At 45.2% G+C, this 24,856-nt stretch overlaps 1 protein-coding gene across 5 annotated transcripts in view; it reads right to left on the reverse strand.

The window, feature by feature from the left end:
• ETS1 (ETS proto-oncogene 1, transcription factor) overlaps positions 1-24,856 on the reverse strand; it is a 156,177-nt gene that overhangs the window by 53,174 nt on the left and 78,147 nt on the right. The window contains exon 1 of one of the 5 annotated variants that reach the window (XM_061592508.1): positions 6,534-6,879. The exons of the other annotated variants lie outside the window; for them this stretch is intronic. The gene's annotated coding sequence lies outside the window, so the exon portion shown is untranslated. Of the gene's footprint in view, positions 1-6,533; positions 6,880-24,856 lie in introns of those variants that run through there. 5 annotated transcript variants of the gene reach the window in all.

The raw sequence follows: 24,856 nt of genomic DNA on the forward strand, positions 1-24,856 counted from the left end.
ACTCCATCTGTTTTACAGGCCCCCAGACTCCACAAAGCGGCCACAGCGGTGGAGGCTGGTCTAAGAGGGCAAGTAGGGCACTGCCCCACCAACCTTAGGCTGTTGCCAGCTAGTACCCACCCACCTGCCTTCTTACTTATACATCCAGTCCCAGGGATGACCCTACCTGTCAACTTCCGTCTCCTTAGTCCCTGTAGAACTGAGCAGGGAGGAGGACGGGGACAAAACTACAATGACTTGGCTCTACTTGTCATTGACTCTGGCTCCTACTAGTGTTGGTCTCCCTGCCTTCCGCCCTACTAGTTCCAATGGGCGCCAGCCACCACTGGGCAGCAGAGCGGTGGAAGAAGCATTAAGCCCAATTTGGATTCTTATGTAGGTGCTAGAATGTTAAGTACTGCCTTGCTGGATCTGCCTAGTTCAGAGGGTTCCAAACAGGGCCAGCACCAGCCCTCCACAGCCCCTCCGGCAGCAGCCCACCACAAGCCCCCAGATCCCCCTGTGTGTGGGGAGGGGGGTGTACGGACCTCTGCGCCTGCATGCACACACACTTAAATACACTCATTTGCACCATCTTATGCATCAGTGTGCATGCCTGCCATCACCCAAGATGGCAGCAGGGGTGTGTGTTAATGTTTTTTCCCCTCACTGGCCACTTGAAAATTGCGGAGGATCCTGGCAAACCACTGAATGGTTTTTCTGCCTGTTGCAGCAATTGTAATGTGTTGTGCTAGATGCTGCATAGTTTATTTCTTCTATACTGTATTTTATTGTATTCCATAGAATTCAAATTGTAGTACAATCAAATACAGTACAAGAAATAAAAGTAGCAATAAAATGCAATTAAAAATCAATATGAATATTTAATGCCATGAATGTGCTGTCTTCTACCACAAATCCACTGATGCACTGGGGACCACCTGAGTAAAGCTTGTGGACTACTGGTGGTCCACGGACCACAGTTTGGGAACACCTGATCTAGTTTAATATTCTGTTTCCACTCCACTAGCAGCTAGTTAGATACTTAGCTTTGGTAGCTAGGGTGGGGGTCAACAGGTGTGTCACCCTACTTGGAGCTCTGGTTTGGCCCACCTAAGAGTTCTTTCTCAGACCTTTTAATTTATGGCAAAGAATTTAAAGAATGCAAGTGTGTTTTCAGAAAAGGAAAACAGTGGTGGCGAGTCCCCACAAAAGGAGATGCTGCTGCAAACTCTACTGTAGACCCTCCTTCCTTGGGATATCTGAGAATTCCGTCAGAAACAGAAGCAGAAATTGCTCCTATTCACAATTCCATCCCAGGTCCAGAATGAAAATCATTCCAGGAAATATGACCAGTATTCACTCCCAACGTTCTTGGTTGTTGTTTTTAAAGCCCTCCACTGATATATAATTAATGGCTTTTTAAAACAACAACATTGTTTTGATGTTTCCTTTGCATTAAAAAGGAATGGTGTGGGAATAATTATGTCATTAATTACATCGCATTTATAACTTATGTAAAAATGCAAAAATTATTTTAAATACTGGAAAACAAGATGAATAATGTAGTGTCTAGAGGAAACCAAACTGCAGGGCAACAGAAACAGCACTGATTGTGACAGGTCGGAATGGAAATCATTGCTGTCTCACATCCCTAGCTCTTCCTACTCTTCCTAGTTTAAGGTAGGGTGTTTTTTTTTCCTTTTAAGATCATTATAACATAGAAGCAATCCTGAAAAACATCCCTCTTTACCTGAAAAACATCCCCCTTTAGCTACTATAGATGCTTCTATATGGGGGTTTAGTACTGTAAATAGGTTGTTTAGATATCACAAATGGGTTGTTGGCCACAAGGCTTTTTAACATTGTTAAATGTTACCCTGTCCATTTACCCTGGGAAGGGTAAATCTTGATGCCAATGGCATTGTTTTGATGTTGCAACAACAACAACATCCATGAGGAGTACCCATTACACAATAAATACCCATCTGGAAGCACCCTATGACTGGGAGTAAGACACTTAAAGACAGAAGGGGCTTACCAGGTAGGGGGGAGCTGTTACGCTAAATTCCGGGCAAGTGGTCGCTGTTGCTTACATGGGAAGGAAGGGGCAAGGGGAGGTCAGACTGGTGCAAAGTCCCCAACAGGAGTGCTGAATGGGCTCTGTATAGCATTGACCTCTCCACCGCTTCACCCTTCACCCCTCCCTCCCAGGAAGTAACAGTGACCCACCTGCTGGGGAGTAGCAAGCTACTCACCTCCACCCAGCGAGCCACTTCGGCTTTAAAGGGTTATTTCAAGTCATCTTGAAAAATGTCCACCCTTTTACCTCTTATATATCTAGCCATCTTTACAATCGCTGGAGTGGAGAAGGGCCATAGCTCAGTGGCAGAGCATCTGCTTTGCATGCCAAAGGTCCCAGGTTCAATCCCTGGCATCTCCAGTCAGGGCTGGGAGAGCATCCCTGCTTGAAATCCTTGACAGCTACTGTCAGTCAGCATAGACAACACCGAGCTAAATGGACCAATGGTCTGACTCGGTATAAAGCAGCATCCTTTGTTGCTATGACTACAGCTGTAATTCTATGCACACCTACTGAGGAATGAGCATCATTGAGCACAGGGGGCTTACTTGCTCAAGTCCCCATAAAAAGGGGACTCATTCCCCCCTCCCTGCCGGATTTCTTAAGAGTCAAAAAGGGTGACAACACATACACAAACATGTGAGTGCAACCCACTCCCCCCCAAAAAACAATAACACATATAACCTTTACGCATTACCAAAACCACAACCACATACATACACAGATAAATCATCCTTTCTAGATACGGTATTATATATTTGTGGCAGGTGTTCATTATAGTTATGTGAAAGCTATCTGAATTTTAAAATAACCACTCATATCCAACTTAGGCATGCCTGATGCTAATTGTAAACATCAAATACCTACGGTTGTATCCAACTCATTTCTATTCAGAACAGGCCCGTTGAAATGAATGAACCTAAGTAAGTCACGTCCATTAACTTTAATGGGCTTACTCTGAGCAGGTGTGCCATTAGACACAACCCATGTAAACAACTCTGTATCATTTCTCTTGCTTATGAAGAAGTGGCTGATTCCCCTCCCATTCATTTCTTTGTACCCCACCTGGAAATGTATCAGGCCCCATTTAGTGAGGAAGGGTGACCTTTAATTTCCCATACTTTGGCTCTCCACACGAAAAAAGGGGATTCAAACAGAAGGGGCTTTAATAGAAAGCTCTCCTGGTGAGAACAGCTGACTCACAGATCCATGTGTGTGTGTTGGGGGGGGAAGTATGCATGTTGGGTGGGTGGGTGTGAGGGGGCAGCTTTCAGTAACCATGGCCTCCAACCTGAAGCAAATTTGCTCACCCCAGAAACAGGCCCAAGAGCGACTTGAGTTTTCCAGGGGTCTTGTTCAGAGGTGGTGGGGCAGAGGGGAAAGAGAACCTTTGAGCAAACAAACCCAGCTGAGCCCCCCATTTATTTAGGCAGGATTAAATAAAATTTGTCTGCACTTTTGAACTGTTTTCAGAGGGCTGCCTCTCACTCCCACGCAGGGAGCAAGAGCCAGAATGGGCCTCTTCCAATTAGGGCTCTCTACATTTGTGGATTCAGGCAGGAGGAAGGGAGGGCGAAGGACTATCCAAATGTTCAATTTGTATTTAAAAGAGGAGGGTGCAACTCATTTCATTTGGGCAGCAGAGCTGATGGCTGCCTCTCCGCCAGGCAGCTGGCCTGTGGTCTAAAGCTGACAGTATCTGTGGGTGCAGGTGTGTGGCACTGCCTCTCTACACCTTTAGCAGCAGTCTGAGGCACACAAATTTAGCACAGCTGTGTGTACATCATACATTTAAAGTGCACCCCCCCCAAGAACTGCAGTTTGTTAAGGGTGTTGGGAATTGTAGCTCTGGGAGGGATAAACTACAGTTCTCAGAATTCTTTGCGTATATGGGGGGGAGTGTTTTAAATGTGCTTTAAATCTATGGTGTGTATGCAGCTCAGGTAACATTCTCCCTGGCAGGAGGGTTATTATTTGGTTAATACACTTCATTCACATTATCAGTAATCTTTTCAATTCTACTTTATACATTATTTGTTGCATCCTTCCTCCAAAGAGTTTGGGACTCACATGGTTTATACACACACACACACACACACACACACATTCAGTCCTCACAACAACCTTATGAGGTAGGTTTGGCTGCGAGAGGTAGTGGCCTGGTTCACATGCCATGCTTTGCCAAACTATGGCTTTGTGGGACTACACAAGTTTGGTAACAGCTCATGATTAATCTGGAGAACCATGAGGCCAAGTTCGGCTGTCACACTAAGCCAACCTGTGACTTGTTATGCTAACGCAGAAGCAAAAAGGATCAGGGTGAGGACACATCCACACCATACGTTTAAAGCACATTTAACACGCATTAAAGCACATGACTTCCCCCAAAGAATCCTGGGAACTAGTTTTCCCCTCACAGAGCTACAATTCCCAGCACCCTTAACAAACTACAATAGGCTAATATTAGTCTTTTTATTGGCCAATATTATTCTCCTTCCATTGCAAGGTGGGATAACTGAGGCTGAGGCATAATTATGGCAAGAGACAAGATCTGAACTCAAGATATTTTGGTTTCCAGCTCTGTCACTTAGTTGTTAAGCAACACTAAGCTAAGTGATGAAGTACCTTCACTAGCAAAATTTCTGTGTATAGGAACAGCAATTTAAGGCACAACAGCAAGGCTTTATAAAAAAAAAAGGAAACCCTACATTGCTATTTCACACAACAGGTTCCTCTGATTCAGTCTTCCAGGACTGGTATAAAGATGCCAACTTCACCTTAATAGCTGCACTGGGACCTTTACACCTGAGCCTATTATAATCTGCAGGATCAACATAGAGGCTCAAAGACCTGAATGTTAATATGGATTTCTCTAACTGCTTCTGTAAAACTTAGATTATAAATATCTATGCAGGGTTAGTTGCCATCCCTATATCCTTGCATGTCCTGAATCTTCCAACGGTCAGCTTTATTGGATATCCTCAGGTTCTAGTGTTATGCAAGACAGAGAGAAAGTTCTCTCTATCCACTTTGCCCAATAAGCCATCTGAATCAAGCTATATATCTGCACAGGGGAATGATAAAGATCAGTGTCCCACTAACCCAACATGTTATTGGCTGGTTAACTCAACAGAAAAGACATCACCAAGTGTTTGATCAAATTTCTCTCTCCTAGCTTGACCTCTGTTGAGACAACCAACAAAAAGGTCCACATGCGTTGGAAATGTTGGTCCATTGTATTTCCAAAGATAAAAATGTGTACAGTTGGGGTCTCGCTACAGAAATCCCACAAACACAAAACCAAAAAAATGATATAATACACACACACATACATACACACACACACACACACACACTTTATACAGGCATACCCCGCTTAACGTCGCTTCACTTAACGTCGCCTCGCTATAATGTACATGCTCCATACGTCCCCATACCCCGCTTAACGTTCACGTGCTTCGCAATAACGTACATTTTATTGGCATGACGCCACTACCATCTAGTGGTGATTGCATGCAGTACAAGTGAAGACAATTGCTTCACTTAAAGTTTATTTTCGCTTAAAGTATACTCTCCGGTCCCATTGCGAACGTTAAAGCGGGGTATGCCTGTATAACCTATTTCCCAGAAATATCTGATGAGACGACAAACCCAAGTAACGTACTATAATGAACTGCAGATTTGGGGTGTGGGGAGGTGGTCATATGATTAAAAGATCTTACATACTAAAAATAAACCAAAGGAACATATGTTTTAGGAAGGTGTCTTCTCCTCAGTCAGACCATTGGTCCATCAAGCTCAGTATTATCTACCCTGACTGGCAGTGGCTCTCCAGGACTTCAGATTGGGTGCATTCCCAGCCCAAACTGAAGGTGGCAGGATTGAACCTGGGACCTTCTGCATGCAAAGCAAATACTCTACCACTGAGCTACGGCCCTTTCCCAAACCCTCCCATCAGAAAGAAGTCTAGACTTCCCACTGACATACTAGTTTTCTGTGTTTAGGGATTTGTTTTAATGTTTAAAAACAGAAAAGCTTTACTCTAGAAGGGCAGTTGGAGCATAGCTGTGCAGCAAGCAAAAGTCTTACATCTAATCATGGGAAACTCCTACTCTCCAGCCCATTCTGATATCTACATTCTTGACTACTTGCACCTTTTTGAGTTTTGCTCCTCAGCTACACAATACTCTGTTGCACAGAGAGGTGCAAAGCTGTTGCATGCACATAAGATGCATGCTATCTTCTGGAGCAATTCATGTTCTCCCAGGGCTTTCCCAAGACACGTGTGCACACACTGTCCAGGTAGAAAAAAATGGCAATAATAAATTAAGAAACGGGGCCAATGGTCAACATTTCAAAGCGCTCCAAACCTGCCTCCACTCTATAGCTGTCCCATTCTGCCTAATGGCAGCACCATCCCTGATTTTGTTCCGCAGTAAGACTGTTCCACAAGGAGTGGGAAGAGACATACCTGTAAAGCTTTCAAAAAAAGAGTGAGCTGAATTTCAAACTTCTCAGCATTTGCACGGGTTTTCTTGAAAATCCTTGCAGTTGCACATCAAGGAATTCTCCTCCCTCAAAACGTCAGGCCCCTTCCTCTCTCTTTTTTTTTTTAAAGCAGCCAGCCTCCCCTGAGATAATCTTCTCTAATCCCCACTAACCACTTTGCTAAATAGCTCTAATCCTTCCCCAAAGGATGAACAGGACAAGGGGGGAAAGGGTCAGCTAAACTTGTAATAGACTCTAAAGCCAGGAATTAAAAAGAGGGAGGTTGAATTGGAAAAGGAGGCAGGAGGCAGGTTATGCCCCACAAGTGGGATAATTCCTTGTTCACTCGATGGCCAATCCCAGAAGTGATTTAATTGCTAGGACTCCTAAAAGGGGGGGGGCAGCAGGCTGGATTCGTTTCACCAGGACCTGGAGGAACCACCACAGGAATGGCATCTTCCAGTTGGATAGACCGACAGGAAGGCTGTTGGCAGCTTGGAAACGGAGCTCTCAAACTTATACCACTGTAAAACAAATCTCTCTGAAATGAAGATATTTGGGAATGCCAGAATACCAGCTTCTCTGGCCTCAGGGCACTTGTGGTTTAAGAAAAAAAGAAGAAGCCAGCCTTTGCAAGCCCAAAGCCAACGCACGCAAAGACAGAGCTGTCCCGGCAGCTTTAGAAGCAAGGGCCCAACATGCAGTGAAAGTTCTGCCTGAAAAACACACTCTGATTCCTGGTTCCTGCAAGAGCTTTCCATGTTTCCTGAGCTGGTATAACTATATACACACCTAATCACCTTCTCACATATTTCTAATAACAACACTGATCTATATCACAGGACAACAGTGGTGGAGACAATGGGCTGGTTCACAAGTTGCATGAACGAGGCTTGCACTCGCATGCCTTTTTTTCTCTCCCTTGCCTTGCACACTCCAACTTGGTGGTCTGCTCAGCCCACACCAGTAGCAGACAGTGTGGTGGGTCAGAGGCACTTACCTGACCTCCTGGCAGGTGAATCACTACTGCTCACTGGGGTGAAGGGAAAGGAGGATAACACGGTGCAAACACACCAGCAGGAGTGCTGGATTGGCTCTGCTGGTGCACCCCACCCTCCCTACGGCCTCACCTCTCCTGGGTACATAGCAGTGATTCACCTTTCTGGAGGTCAGGTAAGTACCTCTGCCCCACACCACACCATCCACTACTAATCCATAGCAGGAGTCTGCAACCTTTTGGGGCCCATGGGCACATCTGCAAACCTGATAAACTGTTAGGGGCAGCAGCACCACCCCACTCACACACACAGCTACGAAGCATATACAACTGATTCTATTGACTGCAAAAGCATGTTTCTTTCAAGTCTAATTTCAGCCAGTTAGGGGACCCTGCGGGCACCACAGAAGGCCTCTGTAGGTGCATGTGTGCCTGTGGCTGCCATGTTGGTAACCTCAGTTTAGCGCAGGGAAAATTCAGCTTGCACACTCCCCCTGCAAGGAGATGAGAAACATTACAGCTGATCTGGTGTGTGTGTGAGCTTGTTAGCGATGATGATGATGATGATGATGATGATGATGATTACATTTGTATACCACCCCATAGCCGAAGCTGTCTGGGCGGTTTACAATAATTAAAAACATTAAAAACAAATATACAAATTTAAAAACACTTAAAATTTTTTTAAAAAATACATCCTAATAATGATGGAGTTGTATCCAATGCTACCCTGACTCAGAATAGACCCAACTGGAATTAATGGGCAATACTAACTGAGAATCATTCATTTCAATGGGTTTAATTTGAACAGAACTTAGTTGGATACAGACTTTGGTTTGTTAACAACCAAGGATCCATGGTGGTTTGAGCCTAGTTTGTTAACAAACCATAGTTTAAGTTAACCAAAATTATATATATATCACTCACACACACACTTCATATGTAACAAACTCTGGTGTATTTAAAAAAGGAAGCAAATATTTCCTATCTCTGCCACATGGCTATGCTGTAAGAGGGGAGGGGGGAATGCTCAAGGCCAAGGTTCTCTGTGTTGTGTTCCTGCAGCTTTTTAGTGGTACACACAAAACAGATCAATGAGTTTCCTTATTGGTACACAAACCATAGCTTTTCACTACATCTGAAAAGGATAACTATGGTTTGAACATGCCTCGCCATAAGTCGTAATTGACTTGAAGTCACATAACAACACCCCCAATTATGATTGCAAACCACAGCACGGACCTGACTTAAGGGCAAGCACAAACCAGAGTTTGCCAGTTTGTAGGTAACGGGGGAGATGGTTTATGAATCAATGGTTTATAACACATTGCTTCAAAGCACACGGGGCCAAGGGGAGGAAGGCATGCACACACACAAGGCTCATTTTTTGTGGTGAGAACCTATGATTTGGCATTAAATCCAATGTATGTGAACTGCTTTGAATACCAGAAATATGCTTAATAAATGTTTCTGTTATTAAGATTCATGCAACCAATAAAGCTGTGGAGAAGAGTCACATGTCATTGGTAGAGCACCTGCTTTGCACGTAAAAGATCATAGGTTCAATCCCAAGGCAGGGCTGGAGAAGACTCCTGTCTGAAATCTTAGAGAGCTGCTCTGTTTTTCCCCAACTTGGTGTGCCAGCTTACACTTCCCATCATCCTTGACCATTGGCCATGCTGGCTGAGGCTGACGTGAGCTGTAGTCCAGAACACCTGGAAGGCAGCAGTTTGTGTAGACTATACTAGTCTAGATGAGCCAATGGTCTGAGTTAGTATTCGGCAGTTTCTTACATTCCTCTTCCCCACAAAACCTCATGTCATAATAAAAGTTTTTAATGTTATTTTCCGAGATAGTTTCCATTACCAAATACAGTGTTTCCCCCTTCCTACAGCTACCAAGGGATAAAATGTAATAAAGGCCCATTTCATCATTCATGTGATAGCCTTTTTCTTTTGATTTCTCATCTTCCATCATTGCCATTTCCCCGACAACTTAATACATTTGACGTCCAACTCCTTGTGCCAGTCCCAAGAGGTGGGATTGCTAACCATCTCCATCACAGCTTGGCTGCTCAGTCCCAGGCAGCTCCTCCATTTATGGACATGAATGGATTGCAAAATCACAAGCCTTAAAGGCAACTCTCCAAAGTGTAGTGGTGGAAAGACTCCAGGTGGTTTCAAACTGCACAGAGCTACTCTGTGGTCTCGGAGCTCAGATAAGGTGGAATTCAACACACCACCAATTGTTACAGACAACCAGCTCCCCATACCGACCTAGCTGTCACACCATGGGGCCTCCCTACTGCACCACGCCAGCAACACCCAACAATTTCTAAGTCATCCGTTGCCAGCAGTCCCCTGGGAGGTACTCCCTAGGGCTTCTTTCCACAACAGTTACCATTTGTTACCTAAGACGCAGAGCGGTCTTCCTCAGCCTTGGGTCCCCAGACACTGCTGGACTACAACCCCCATCAGCCCCAGCCATTTTAGCAAACTGTCAGGGATGATGGGAGTTGTAGCCCAACCACGTCTGGAGACCAAAGGTTGACAAACAGTGATGCAGAGGGACAGCGGCGTGGCTCCTTTTCTTCTGAACGTTGCTCTCCAGACTGTATGACAGTTAAGTAGTAAGAAACTCTGTCATTAATGGAACCAAATATTATAGGAGCAGTGTGGGGAAAAGCCACACAGAAGTAACACCCACTCTACCGTGGATATGAATGAGCCCTAAAAGGGAACTTCCAAAGTGGCCAAGCCTTCAAATGAAAGGCACAGGACCCTAAATGCCCCCCTGTCTACACACACCCCAAAATAAAGCGAACCAAATTGCTTGACAAATTCATGGAGATTAAGTCTATCAATGGATGGTGGTGATGGTGGCCATATACTCCAATATGCTGAGAATAACAAGCAGGGATAGCGCTGTTGTTCTCGTGTTCTGCTCGTGGGCTTCCCACAGCAGGGCTCTGATAATGCTCTCTCTGCGTCTGTACACCCTCCCGCACATACAAACACGTGTGTGTGCAGAATGCTAGGCATTTGCCAAGTTATTCATTCACCCATTCTAGTGTGAGTTTCCTAGGGTGGAAATTCCAAGCGCTGGCCTGACAACAAGCCAAGATCTCTCCATCTCTCATTGCCCCCTCATTCAAGTGATTCGCCTCAGGCAATGTCAGAAGTTGTGTAACGCAAGACACATGGAAACGGGCAAAGGACTTTCTTGCCCTCAAACTAAGATGACACTGATCCCAGAAATTCTCCAGCATATTCCCTCCCCTTTGTCCGCTCCAAAGCGCAGGCGGCCTTTTCCCTCCTATAAAAAGAATCCAGTCGTCACAACTGCTGATTGTTCCCTGTCTAGAAACCAGAGGCCTGTGACTAAGACCCAAAGACAAGCGGGTGACACCTGAAATGGAGGTTGATTCAAATGTGCTTCTTGTGCTGCTTCTGAATCCCTGTATATAAGAGATGGGGGGCCGGGGGCCATCCAGACTCCACCTCCCATCTGCCCCAGTCAACCTGGCCAATGGTCAGGGATGATGGGAGTTGTAGTCCACAACATATGGAGCGGCACAACTGCTCCATACCTACTCTAGTCAGCAACTTTGGGAATGTTTTCCAGTCTGGGTTCCATATCCAGTGTAGACTGCCAACATGATCCATGGTTGTAACCATCACTCACTCCACCTCTCGACTGGACTATTGTAATTCTTTATATGTTGGCCTTTCTGCTAGAGCACTTCGACCGCTCAAGCAGGTACAAAGAGCGGCCGCGAGGATGATCACTAAAACTGGTCCTCGGGTTCATACCTCACCTCTTCTTTACCATCTTCACTGGCTCCCTATTAGCTCCAGACATCAGTTTAAGATTCTGGTTCTAACGTTTAAGGCTCTTCACGGACTGGCGCCGGTATATTTGACAAACCGTCTCGTTGAATTCAAAACCTATCGCCCTATGAGATCGATTTCTGAAAGCACTCTTATTATTCCCTCAACTTTCATGATCCGCCAAATGAACATCAGGAGGAAGGCCTTCTCAGTCATAGCCCCTACTCTTTGGAATAATTTACCATCTGAGATACGACGTTCCTCGTCTCTCATTGAATTCCGTCAGCGGATTAAAACATACCTGTTTCAACTAGCTTTTAATGTTTGAAGTGAGATTGTTGTCGAACTTTTAGTATTAATTTACTTATTTGTTTTTAGGTATTCTATTATGCTGTTTTTGTATTATCTCTGTTTTTTTAATGTTCACCGCTCTGAATTCTGAGTTTCGGAACTAGAGCGGTATATAAATTTTTGAAATAAATAAATAAATATACTATCCATTAACAGAGGAGGGGCCAGGGTGGAGATAGAGGTTGATATCCAATATTAGTATTACTCAGAGTAGACCCACTGAAAGTAATGGGCATAACTAATTTCACTCCATTAATTTAAATGGATCGATTCTGAGTAGAACTTAGTTGGCTTCAACACAGAGATTTATATAACTAATTATAACATTTACATCTAGCCTTTCCTCTTAAGGTGTTCAGGCCTTATAGACAGCTCCTCTCCATTTTGATCACACAATACCCCTGTGAGGTAGACCCAGGCTGAGAGATGGCGATTGGTCCAAGGTCATTCCGTGGACCCTTAGTCCAATACTCTAACCACCATTACGCTACCCTAGCTCTGTAAACTACATTTTGCTCTGAGGGTGCTGGTTGTCTAAAATCCCTATTTTAGACTCTACTTTAGGAATGGGAGAGAAACTGTTGGGCTGCCGGCCTTCTTCCCCAATGGACACCAGCTACCCCTAGGCGCAGTTGCTGCCTGGGTCTTCTTGTCTGCCATTTTCTTAGTTCTGCATTTGAGGAGATGCACTGCAAGCCATCTGTTGAAGCTAGCTGCTTCCTTATGTGAGCAGGCTTGCGATGTGGGCTGCACCCAGAGGTGACTCTGTACAGCCAGGAAGCATGGGGGGGGGGGGAAGCAAAACCTCATCTTGTGACCTTCTCCAACTTGTTCCCCCTTCTGTGAAGATTTTTTGCTGGTTAATTTATGAGAATATTCACTCAAGAGCCTAGAAAAGGGATAGGGAACCATTTCCACCCCGAGGGATGCATTCCCTTCTGTGCAACTTGCTGGGGGCCACATGCAAATGGTGGATGGGGCCAGAGGAAAAAGTGGCCATAGCAACAAATGAGAGTTTTACGTTTGTGGAGTAGACTAGTCTCTCTCTCTCTCTCTCTCTCTCTCTCTCTCTCTCTCTCTCTCTCTCACACACACACACACACACACACACACACACACACACTGACTCACTCACTCACTCACTCACTCACTCACTCCAGACAACCAAGAGGCATTGTCAGAGCTCAAGGACACATTCTAGCCAGGCAGAAATACTCAATTAGGGTTTGAAGCAGGGCCAATGAGAGGTGTGTCTCAGGAGTGGGGTGGCCTGGGGAGAGTCCTGAGTGCCAAACAGACCTGAAGGGTCACATTTGGCCCCTGGAACCTGAGATAACCCATCCATGATATAGAGCCATCAAGCTGACCATTATAGAGGTGTGCCATCACATATGCTCTGAAACACAGGACACATCCACACTATGCATTTAAAGTGCATTCATCACACATTTAAAGCACATGGTTCCCCCCCCAAAAAAATCTTGGGAACTGTAGTTTGTTAAGGATACTGGGAACTGTAGCTCAATTCAAAGCTTGGAAAAGTTACTTTTTTGAACTACAGCTCCCATCAGCCCCAGCAAGCATGGCCACTGGACTGGGCTGATGGGAGTTGTAGTTCAAAAAAGTAACTTTTCCAAGCTCTGGGCTCTGTGAAGGATAACTACAGTTCCCAGGATTCTTTTGGGGAAGCCCTGTGCTTTAAAGGTGCACTGAACATGCTTGAAATGTATGGAGTGGATGTGACCAAAGTGTGTGGATGTTTGGTGATGAGGGCAGGTTTCTTTAAACAGGAAAACCACCCGCTCCCTTCCCTCCACTCCAAGAGTGGAGAGGCGATGGAGAACAACAACAAAGCACAACTCTGTGTGCCGCTTGGCCCTGCCAATCTGGATTGCCAACCCTTTGGACACTCGATCCGCTGTCAAAAAACCCTGCCAAGCTGCAGGCGGCTGGGCCAAGAGCTCTCGCAGCAGCCTCCGTTGGCTTCAGTCACCCAGCAGCGGTTGGGAAACTGAGAGCCTCATAAAGGGCTCTGACGAAGGCAAACACATGGAGGGGAGGGAGGGGGCACTTCACGGCCGCCAGGAAAAGATCCCTTTTAAGAACAAACTTTTTCCAAGAATGCCATGAGATCCTTTCCTCCCTCCTCCTCCTCCTCTTCCCGGCCTCCCTTCGAATTTGTTCAGCCCAACTCCCGCTGGCAGATTTGAGTTGATTCAAAAGCCGGCAGGGCTCTGCCCTCCAGATGAGTAAGTAAACTGACATTGGGAGTGGAGCTGAAAAAGGAAGGGGGGAAGAGGAGATGAAAGGGAGGAGGGGGGGAGCAGAGCACAGCTGAATGACTCCTGCATGCCTCGAATATGCAGTCAGAGGAGGGGAGGGCTTGGACTTGGCAATATGCTTGCAGCTGATTTTGAATAGGCTGAATTAGTCATCCGATTAGCAAACGCACATTTTACGCACATTGGCGTGCAGCCACACCTGTGCAAAAGCAGCCTAGATTCTCCCCTTTTAAAGGGAGAAGATGAGCTCCACTTTTGAAGCCACAGCCAGCATATCCCAGGAATTAAATTCAGGAGAATTTAATGAGGAGAGAGAGAGAGGGATAATTAGGTTCATATTGCTTTTCAGCTATGAAGTTGGGCTTCACCTAGCCTACCCCACGGGGTTGAGAGGATAACGGAAGCCCCGTCCACCTGTCAGCCATCTAACAGCATAATGTCACCAAGTGACTGACAGGAGGGCGGTCCTGTCCACCTGTCAAAGTTGACCTAAGGGGGTAGGGCCAGATAATAACCAGCAAAGCGGCACTGAGCAGGATTGAACTGCTCTCTGCAGGATTGTGTCTTCAGGGGTCTACTTCGCCAGCACATTCCACACAGTAAATGTACTGGTGAAGCAGGACTGAAACAGATGAGCACAGACTTCAATCCTGCTCTCTGCAGGGCTCTGAGTAGGGTTTAACCCTCTGCTCATCATTTCATGAGTGGGGGATTAAATCCTGCCTGCTTTGGCTTTGCACACCCACTCCCTGTGGGGAACTAGGGGATGCAGCCAACACAGATTTGAACTCAGCTGACATCACCCACTTATCAGGGTGACATCAGATGATTGACAGGTAGGCATGGTTTTGGAAAAACAACCCCTGTGGGCTAAATTGGACCCCCCATGGGATGGAGATTCCTCACCCCTGGTATATGAGCTAGATGGAATAGTAGAGTGACTTGCTATAAAGTCTTTTTCCTATGTACATACACTTTTAATCTGCCAAAAGTGTGACAAAAATGTCTATCTACAGTATCAGCTTCAAGTTTGAAGGGTTCTTGGACAAGACAGCCTTGAGGAGAGTTACCTCATTCTCACTGCAGTGGGGCCCCTGCCAACACCAGCCATGACTGCAGCCCACAACATCAGGTTCTCTCCTGTACATTTTCATCTCAGCCACCATTTTTCTTTAAGTGAGAAGACTACAGTGTGTCAAGAGGCAGCTGGACAGCCATCTTTCGGGAATGTTTTGATTTGGATTCCTGCTTTGAGCAGGGGGTTGGACTTGATGGCCTTATAGACCCCTTCCAACTCTACTATTCTATGATTCTATGAAAATTAAATGCCCCAAACAGCATTGCTGCACAATGAGGAACAGCAAACTAGAAGCAGAAATGATGTGCGTGGATTTGCAAAGGACGATTTGACATGCAAATCAAGCTTAGTGATAAGTATCGAAGGCTGCATCTCTTGAGGCTCTTCTTCGGGGGGGGGTAACTGGAGAAAAAAATAGTGAAACGTATCAAGGAATTCCTGTGTTGTTCAATTCCACCCCCAGGTGTTGACTCTGTCCTTATTTGAGTCAGTTATTATTTATAACAGTTGTATCGCAACCTTCCCTCAAGAATCTCAGAAGGGCATACTACATGGTTGCCCCCACTTTTATCCTCACAAGAGCCCTGTGAGGTTGGTTAGGCTGAGAGATGCAGAAAGGCTCAAACGAACAGGGATTTGAATGAAAGTCTCCACAATGCCATCCACCAAACAATCTCTCTCTACTACTCCACTACTCCAGCTGAGAGAGAAAATATATGTCACAGAACTTTTAATTCACCATCACTTGTAGCAATCTAGGTTGTTTAGATATGCACATGTATGGAAAGCCCAAGATTTGCTCTGACTGAGTTAACGGAAGCAATAGTTACATTCTCGAGATATGCGAGAAGGGCCTCTAGATTGTCACTATTTTGTGGGAGGGATTCAAGCGCACACCATGACTTTAGGTTTGCACCTTTAAAATGGATTAAAGTGCTCTGTAGCCCTAGCACAACAGTTGCACTGATAAAAAAAATACAGCTGGATATTTTTTTGCGGTTTGGAAAGTGACAGGGAAATGCTTTGAAATGTGTGGGATGAATGAACGATTAACAGCAAGATGTGTAAACATCTCGCACACAAATCAGGATGAATACTCATTGGTATATAACCACCCTGTAAACAAATCAGAACAAATGCTCAATAAAGACTGGACTTAGTCTAACCACCATATAAGCTTTGTGCAAGCAAATCAAGATGAATGTTGAATAAACAGGAGTTTATTATTCAGAATAAACTTCTGGAGGCGTCATGTAGCCTGCTTTTTTCTTTCTTTAAGTAAATAAATAAATAAAACAGATTTAATCCCTGGTTTCTGTTTTTTGTTACACAAGCTTAGCTATTATTGTTTGAAACCAGGGACCACCAAGTTACAGAACAGCTTTGGTTAAGTGGTTGCAATATGTGGACTTTCATCCTATTTTAAGTGCTGCTCCAGTTAGATCTGGCTGATTCCTTAGAACTGCAACACGTATGCAAAAGTAGTAAAACCAAGAAGATGAAGCTAGTGATTGCTGGAAACACAGTCTGCTTTTCACCTTCAAGCCCTTAACAGCCCCATAATTCCTCTAGAAAGCACAATGGATGGTCCTTGGCAAGTGAATCTCTTCCTGCCAAACATTACTCACGGGGTTGTTGTGATGAGAACTGTAAGATATTGTGTGTGGAGAGGAACCAAAAGCAATCTCCTCCAGGTGATGTTGGACTACAACTCACATCATCCTTGAGCATTGACCATGCTGGCTGGGACTGATGAGAGATGTAGTTCAGCAACATCTGGAGGTCACCATGTTGGCTACCCCTGGTATGGCAAAAAGGGGAATTAATAATAAAAGACACATAAACCATTATATTAGAGATGAAACTACATATTTGTCACACTTGTACCCTACCCTTTCTCTGAGAAGCTAAGTGTGGCATAAATTGGACGGTGATTCCATTTTATCCACATAACAAACCTTTGAGGTAGGCTAGGCTCAGTATGGATTTGAACATTCACCCTTCTTTACATCACAGAGGCATTTTCACCAGAGTCACCAACTTTCTGGTAGATCATTCATATTTCACAAGATCTGTAGAATAAAATTCTTGAACCAACTAGATATGTTTCAGCCCGTGCCCTTCCTCTACAGCGCACTTGCTGGCGTGCCCTAACCACTCTGTTTGTGATCATCTTCATAAGTGCTGCCTGGAACTACTTGCCTGTCATTACCCAACTGGAATGGAGAACATGGCTTCATTAAAAAACTAAGAGCCTATCCCTCTGTGCTTTCCCATTTGCCTGGTTCTCCCAATGGCTATGCCAAGCTACACATGTTGGTTAATTGAAAAGCCATTAGCCATGTGACAAGCCTCACTCTGGATACCAACACCCAAGATGGATAGAAAACCTACAAGGTGTTTGGGGCACGGGTGGGTGTCAGTGTCCATGCTAAGCTAGGAGATTCATCATAGGAGAGGGGGAGAGAGAGGGCACACAAAGGTTGTGTTGACTGAGTTGGATATGAAAGAAAAGAAATGGAACTTGACAGACCTGAGGTAGAAAATCCATTTTGTACCCTATTACACCCTAAATAACAAAAGGTACTCTTTAAAGTGTACTCTAATTGTATTTTACTAATGTTGTATTATGATGCTGTTTGGTTTTTTGTTGTTGTTAGTTTGTTTTTGGCTTTTGACTTTGTTATATTTATTGTAGTTATATACTGTGCTGTTTTCTCTTATGTACACCGCCCAGAGAGCCGTTAGGCTTAGGGCGGTATATAAATGAAATTAAATAAATAAATAAATGTGCCTCTGATGGATCAGACAAGTGCAATAAGAAGTGCAATAACCCTGACCATGTTCACTCAGAAGTGAGTGAGCTCAGTAAGAACTTGCTACCAAATGTACTTAGATTTGCAGTCAAAATTAACTTCCTTCTTTTCATATCTCGAAAGGGGAAGGGATGGCCTGAAGGGATCAGCCTTAAACCAGGTGTAGCCAACATGGTGATCCCCACATGTTGTTGGACTACACCTCCCATCAGCCCCAGACACCATAGCCAATAGTCAGAGATGATAGGAGTTGTAGTCCAATACTACCTGGAATCAGCGGTGGCTGGTGGCTGCATGTCATAGCCCCTGAGTACCTTGGACAGCTCCTTGAAAGTTCAGACTAAAACCCAGAGCGGATTCTACTGCCCCATTGACAAGGAGCCACCAGCCACCACTGTCTGTAAGGATAGCAAGGGGTTATATAATAACCTTTATTCATTTGCATTTCTGTCCAACAACACTTGCAACTACTATCTAAAACATTTCAACAATAAAACAAACATATCGATATAAAAAGGGTATCAGTGCCATACACTAAAACCAGTACAGAGAACACAGGAGGACTGATATGCACACAACGCACAAGTTTTGGTCAAAGTATTCTGAGCACGTAGACGTTAGTGAGCTGATTTCCAACTCCATATTTTAATAGGTAAAACCATGTGACTAGGTACCCAAGGTTTTACTGAGGTCTCCTTCTAACCTTTTGATGCTGAAGGCAATTTGCCCCACTGATGAGGTGAACAGCTGGATAGTCTATAATTTGCCAGGTAAAAAGACAGCAATTTTATGTTGCATTCATTAGTGTGTCCTGTGTTGTAATTGCATCCTACAGGGAGTTACACCCTCTGCAGAGAAACAAATGCATTTAGCAATCTCTTTTAGCTCAAGGGTAAAAATAACCCTAGAAACAAAAAAGCCCCTAAAGACTGCATGATCAGATCTGTTCAAACTGAGATAGTTTTCTCAATGTTCCCTCCCTTGAAGCATGCTGATAAAGAAGCTGACTTTACCACAAGGTTGTGAAGAGGGGCCCAAGCAGCTTCCAGTGTAACACAACAAAAGACCCTGCTCTTCTTAGCAGCTCCCTTTCCATTAGGATAACCAGATGCAAAAGAAGGTAGGGCTCCTGCACCTTTATTAGCTGGATAGAAAAGGAAGTCACACAACTATTAAAGGTACACGAGCTCTGTACCCCCTTTTGCACCTGCCCACCTTCCTCCCTGCTCTCCTTTGAGGTTGAAAGCCAAGGATGGACAACCTGCAGCCCTTATTGCATCTGGGTGGCAAAGAGGGAAAAGGGGTGTCCTACCTATTTATTTTATTTGCCCTAGCCTTGTCTGTTTTGGCTCCATTGCCACCCACTGCCAGCATGCAGCCCCAGACAGATTTGTCCCAAGGAAATGCAGCCCTTCACTGAAGGAATTGCCCAGTTGTGAGTGATTTCCATGTAACTAATGTCTTTTGGTTGGTTGCCACAGAAGTCTCAGCACAGATGCAACTACGTGAGCCAGTTCTGTCAACTCTTATCTACATGTATAAGGCATTTTAAAAATGTCAAGAAATGTACAGCATTAAAAAAAAATGTCAAGAAATGATCTCAAAAATCATCCATGCATGGGCTTCTCTTAGGCAGGAAAACAAGTCTCTCACTCAGCCGAAACTAAAGTTAGCTGTTGACACTGGGTAGTGCCTTTACAGAGAGTCTGACTTGCAGAAATTAAGTAGGTGAAGTTTGTAAGAAGATCCCTGCTGGACCAATGGTCCAACTAGTCCAGTTAAGTTAAGTTAGTTGGATGGGACCCACTGTGTAGGAACTAGCCTACTGTGCAGAGGTACAATTTACTTTGACTATTCCGCCCCCTTTTTGGCCTCTGGCCCCACCCACTACTGGCAAGCGGCCCCTGGAAGGTTTCCAATAAGAGAATATGGCCCTCTGGCTGACAAAGATCCCCACCCCTGTTTTAAATATTTCTTCATCTGCGGTGATCAGCAGGCAAAGCTGTTCTTACTGGCCCAAGAGCAGAGAGTAATAAAAGCAGTGGCCCCTCTAGCTGGGAAATACTGAAAAGATCTTTCCAAGGACAGCAGGTCAACTTTCTACAGTCTCCTGGACTCATTCAAAAGCTGCTAACCATGGGATCTAACGCTGAGTCATTAAGAGAACCAAAAACAGCCACACAAACATGACATTCCAGCCAGAGCAGTCATCTGCAATTCAACTTAACTGGGGATGACGTGGTCACTCCACACACACACACACACACACTCCACCCCCACCCAGGCTAACTATCCAGCACACCTGGGAAAAATGTGGGAAATGATGGAATCAATAAATATTTATTATTTAGTCCACAATATTTGGGCCGAGAATGTAAGCATGGCCAAATGCCAGGGAAGTGAGAGAACTCTTGGCCGGCACGGCAGACCAGTTTAATTTGATATCTGCTTGGGAGAGGACAAGCTCAACGAGGAGGGAGAAGAGTAGCCAGCCAGAAGCAGCTTTTTATTACCAAAATGAAGTGCCGGAGCAATGGCACTTGATGTCTCTGCCTTTATTTTGGAACTGAATGCCACGCCACAACTTGGCTAGGGTGCGTCCAAGTCTGAAATTGTGGGTGTTGGAGGAAGGAGATTCCTTGGCTCAAAATAATATATAGGGCCGTATCTAGGGCTGTGCAGCAGATATGACCAAAGTCCAGATCCCAGACGGAATTGGGCTGGTTCAGGTGGATCTGGGTTTCGTCTAGATTAGGCTGAGAAAGCCACCGTTTGCCCCAGCTGAGTGGAGGGTTCAATCCTGTTGGCTGCAGGGGTCTGCTTCAACACATGTTTCCCACAGGAATACACTAGCAAAGAAGACCCCAGCAGGATTTTATTCTCCACTCACCAGCTGGTGTCTTATCCTCTTATGAGAACACCAGAAGAGCCTGCTGGATCAGCCCAATGGCCCATCTAGTCCACCATCCTGTTCTCCAGCAGTATAGTTGTCAGGGCCTTAGATTTTGGCTTTTTTGGGAGCCAGGTCCCAGCATATAATTGAGCCAATCAGCATGAAAGGGGAGTGTGTTAACCACTGAGAAGAGTCTTCTAACTTGCTTTTTGTTGTTTTCTACTGATTGGAGCCAATCAGAGGGGAAGGAGTTCCTATTAGTTCCTACTTCAAAAAACCAAGTTGTGGAGAGTGAGAATTCTGTAATCACAGAAGAAGAAAGAGTGACTCCTGATGACAGCATCTACATCATCAAGTAGCTTGGTGCCAGCAGCAGATAAAACATGTAGACACTGAATTCAGTAATTCAAGCGATATCTCTGACAGTGAGAAAGGATGGTCAAATGGTGACAGTGCTAGAGAAGCAGAAAGCAGTATTCAAGCCCGGCCAGATTATTCCATTATTTGAGAAGGTTGTACAACCTTAGAAGGAACTGTGGCTGTGCTGTGCCTATTATGAAGGGACCCTACACTTCTGAATTTGCCGCTACACTACTGGCTCTCACAGTGGCCAACCAGACACCTATGGAAAGCCTTGCAAGCATGACCTGAGCGCAAGAGCACTCTCCCCTCCCCTTTCCGCCAACTGGTATTTAGAAGCATACCACCTCCCATCATGGAGTCAGAGGCTCAGAGCATAGCCATCATGGCTAGTAGCCGCTGATAGCCTTATCCCCCATGAATTTGTCTAAGCCTCTTATAAGAACAAAAGAAGAGCCAAGTTTCAATACTGCCCTCTGCAGTGCGGTCAGGATGGAGGAAGGAGGAAAGACAACAGATAGTCTCTTTCTTCCCCACCCCCCTCCTGGTCATATATTTAATTAGGTTTCAAAACCCTAACTAAGCATTAGGGCTAACCCCTGAATTGATTCAAGGTCCAGAACCAGTTTGGGGCAACCCAGATCAGGGCCGATCTGAAGTGCCAGATTGGGACCCAGATTCAATCGGGGGGGGGGGGCTGCACAGCCTTGAATCCAGTGCTAGTCATACTCTGAGCAGATCCATCCACATTAATTGACATGGCTATCTGTGGTCCATTAATTCCAATGGGTCTACTCTGAGAAGACGTTAGCTGGATATAACCCTTTCCCCCATCATATGGAAGTTTAAGGGGCTTACAATTTGGGGGGGAAAACAGAAATCATACAAAACTAGGAATAAGACTAAAAGCACACTCTGCTACATGTTGTAAGTCACACTGAATTCACCGAGACAGTCTCCCAAGCAAGTGTGCATACAATTGCAGCCTACTTTAAAATGCAATACATACTGAAACAGCAGCACGTAGCAGACAGAAGCCAAGAGCCAACCTTGGGACTAGACAAAATAAAAATGACATTTAAATGTCAGGCAAGCTTTCTAGTTTTAAAGGAAACGTGCTTTCAGAAAAGGAAAAAAAAACACCTTGTCAATCAACTTGGATGGTTTTAAAAGAGGATTAGACAAATCCATGGAGGATAAGGCTCTCCGTGGGTGCTAACCCTGATGGCTCTGTTCCACCTCCACTGTTGCGTGCTTCTGAATATCTGTTGCTGGAAACCGCAGGAGGGGAACGTGCTGTTGTGCCGAGGTCCTGCTTGCGGGTGTCCCATAGGCATCTGGCTGGCCACGATGAGAACACGATATGATGCAAGCTGGATCCTCTCTGGTCTGATCCAGCAGAGCTCTTCTTATCGCGTTATGATTTTAACACATCATACCGCCGGTTCACTCAACCATACCACGAACGTGGCTAGGCACTGATGTAGTGCTTTACAGCACAATCCGACGTGTATCTACTCAGAAGTGAGTTCAGAAAGACTTACTTCCAGTGTGTATAGGATTGCAGCTTTAAACAGTTACAATACACACACACACATGCACACTTCATGTCGTCAGAAAACCTTGCAACAATGCTGTAAGCTAGATCACAGTTGTGATCTCCCTACTAGGAGGGTCACTCCACAGGCTATGCTTAATGGCTAGCTGCATTTGGCCCCTCCTCTGCCTGATTTGTCTCCATTGTAGCTGGTCATATGACTGAGTTTGCTCCTCCCCCTTCCATCCCTATCTTTTTTTCCCCTTTGGTGTCATGACTTTTATACTGCAGGCAGAGGCTATCTATCATTGATCCTCTGTACGCTGCATACAGTGCAGCTTGTCATCTGCAAGGTGCTCCCAAGGTGTTTTTTTTTAATTAAATGTCTGTGCTGAAAATTGGGGGAGAGGCCACAGCTCAGTAGTAGAGCACATCCTTTGCATGCAGCATCTTCCAGGTTCAGACTTTGACATCTCCACTTAAAAGAATCAGGGAGCAGGGAATGGGAGATACTCTCTGCCTGAAGCCCTGGAAAGTTGCTGCCAGCGACAGCAGACGTTACTGGGCCAGGTGGACACATGGCTTGACCTGGTATAAGGTAGCATCCCATGTTTCCTCTCTTACACAACCATTTAAAGTACTGGCCACACTCCCCAGGTTTCCGAGCAGGTGCTACCAAGCTGAATATATAGAATCATAGAATAGTAGAGTTGGAAGGGGCCTATAAGGCCATCAAGTCCAACCCCCTGCCCAAGGCAGGAATCCAAATCAAAGCATTTGAGAGCATCAGACATGTACCATGGCTTGTCAGGAGTCTGACAACCCCCTTGTTTTTACATCGAAGCCAGGGTGTTTATGAGCCCCTTGCTGGCCACCAAATTGGTCACTGGTGGAAGTTGCGTTCAGCTTGATGACTGGCCAGGAGGAAAATCAGCCTGACCAACTTCTATGCCTTTAGAAGCGGAAATCCAGAAGTGAAGCTTTTCACAACCAGACTATGACCATTTTCACCTGATTACATCAGCAGAGCAAGCTGCTGTTGACTAAAGAAGCTGAGCGCTGCAAAACAAGCCAAGTTGGCCACCCAACTTGAATCATAAGCTGTTCAGACCTGATTCATAGCAAAGCATATAGGAAGCCTCTGTGCATCTTAGCAACTTTTAGGAAGCCTCTGTGCATCTTAGCAACTTTCTTCAAAGCCCCGAAAGCAACATGCAGCAGGCAAAACCACAGCTTCTAACGTCTACCTGCTTTGCATGTGAAACTAGCATTTAAATTGCGCTCGGTTCTGTTTGTTGAGTCAAGAGCAGCTGCGGCCCACGCAGTTCCAAGAGTTCAGTTCTAAAGTCAAGAAACCTGTCACTTTTGTTAACATAAAATAATATAATGAAAGCAGGCATCTCAAGATTACAGAAGAGTCACAGGAGCCTGTGCCCAGAAGCCCAGTTTCATGTAGGACAGGGGTGGGGACCTTCGTCCCAGGGCCCAAATGTGGCCCTCAAAGCCCCTCTAGTTGGCTCTCAGGACTCTGCAGCCACGCCACACTCCCTACCCAGCGACATGCTCCCATCAGACTTACTCTGCACCCTCCTTGAGTGTTTTTGCCTGGCTGAAACGTGTCCTTGAACTCTGATCATGCATATTGCTTGCCTGGACGGAGGATAGAGAGGGTCGTGTGTAGAAACAAGCCTACTATACAAAGGGAAATGTTATATGTGCTGCTGTGCTCGTGTTTGCCTCTGGCGACACCCACCACTGCCATGTGGCCCCAGGAAGGTTGCCTAGAAAGGAATGCGGCCCTTGGGCTGAAAAAGATTCCCCACTCCTGATGCAGGCTCATCATCTTCTCACCCCCAACAGAATCCCCACAGCTTTCACAATAGTGTGATCAGCAGTGCATCAACTGCTTCAGCTTGTCCTGCTATGCGCATGCTGAAAAGGGGGAAATGACTGTTGTCAAATTTCTACCCATCCATACTAGGGATGGAGGAGAAATTTGATTCAATTCACATTTAAAGGGATTTTTTTTTAATTTGCACTTTCTGGAATAATACATGAACCAAAAGACAGCCATCCTTCAAAATTTGCACTTCTCCGAGTTTTGCAATGCAGTTCTCCAGTCAAATAATGTGTACAAAAATGCATATACTATTGTAAAGCGT

This window comes from Rhineura floridana, chromosome 12, assembly GCF_030035675.1.
Source record: "Rhineura floridana isolate rRhiFlo1 chromosome 12, rRhiFlo1.hap2, whole genome shotgun sequence".
In the NCBI taxonomy this organism is placed as follows: domain Eukaryota; kingdom Metazoa; phylum Chordata; class Lepidosauria; order Squamata; family Rhineuridae; genus Rhineura; species Rhineura floridana.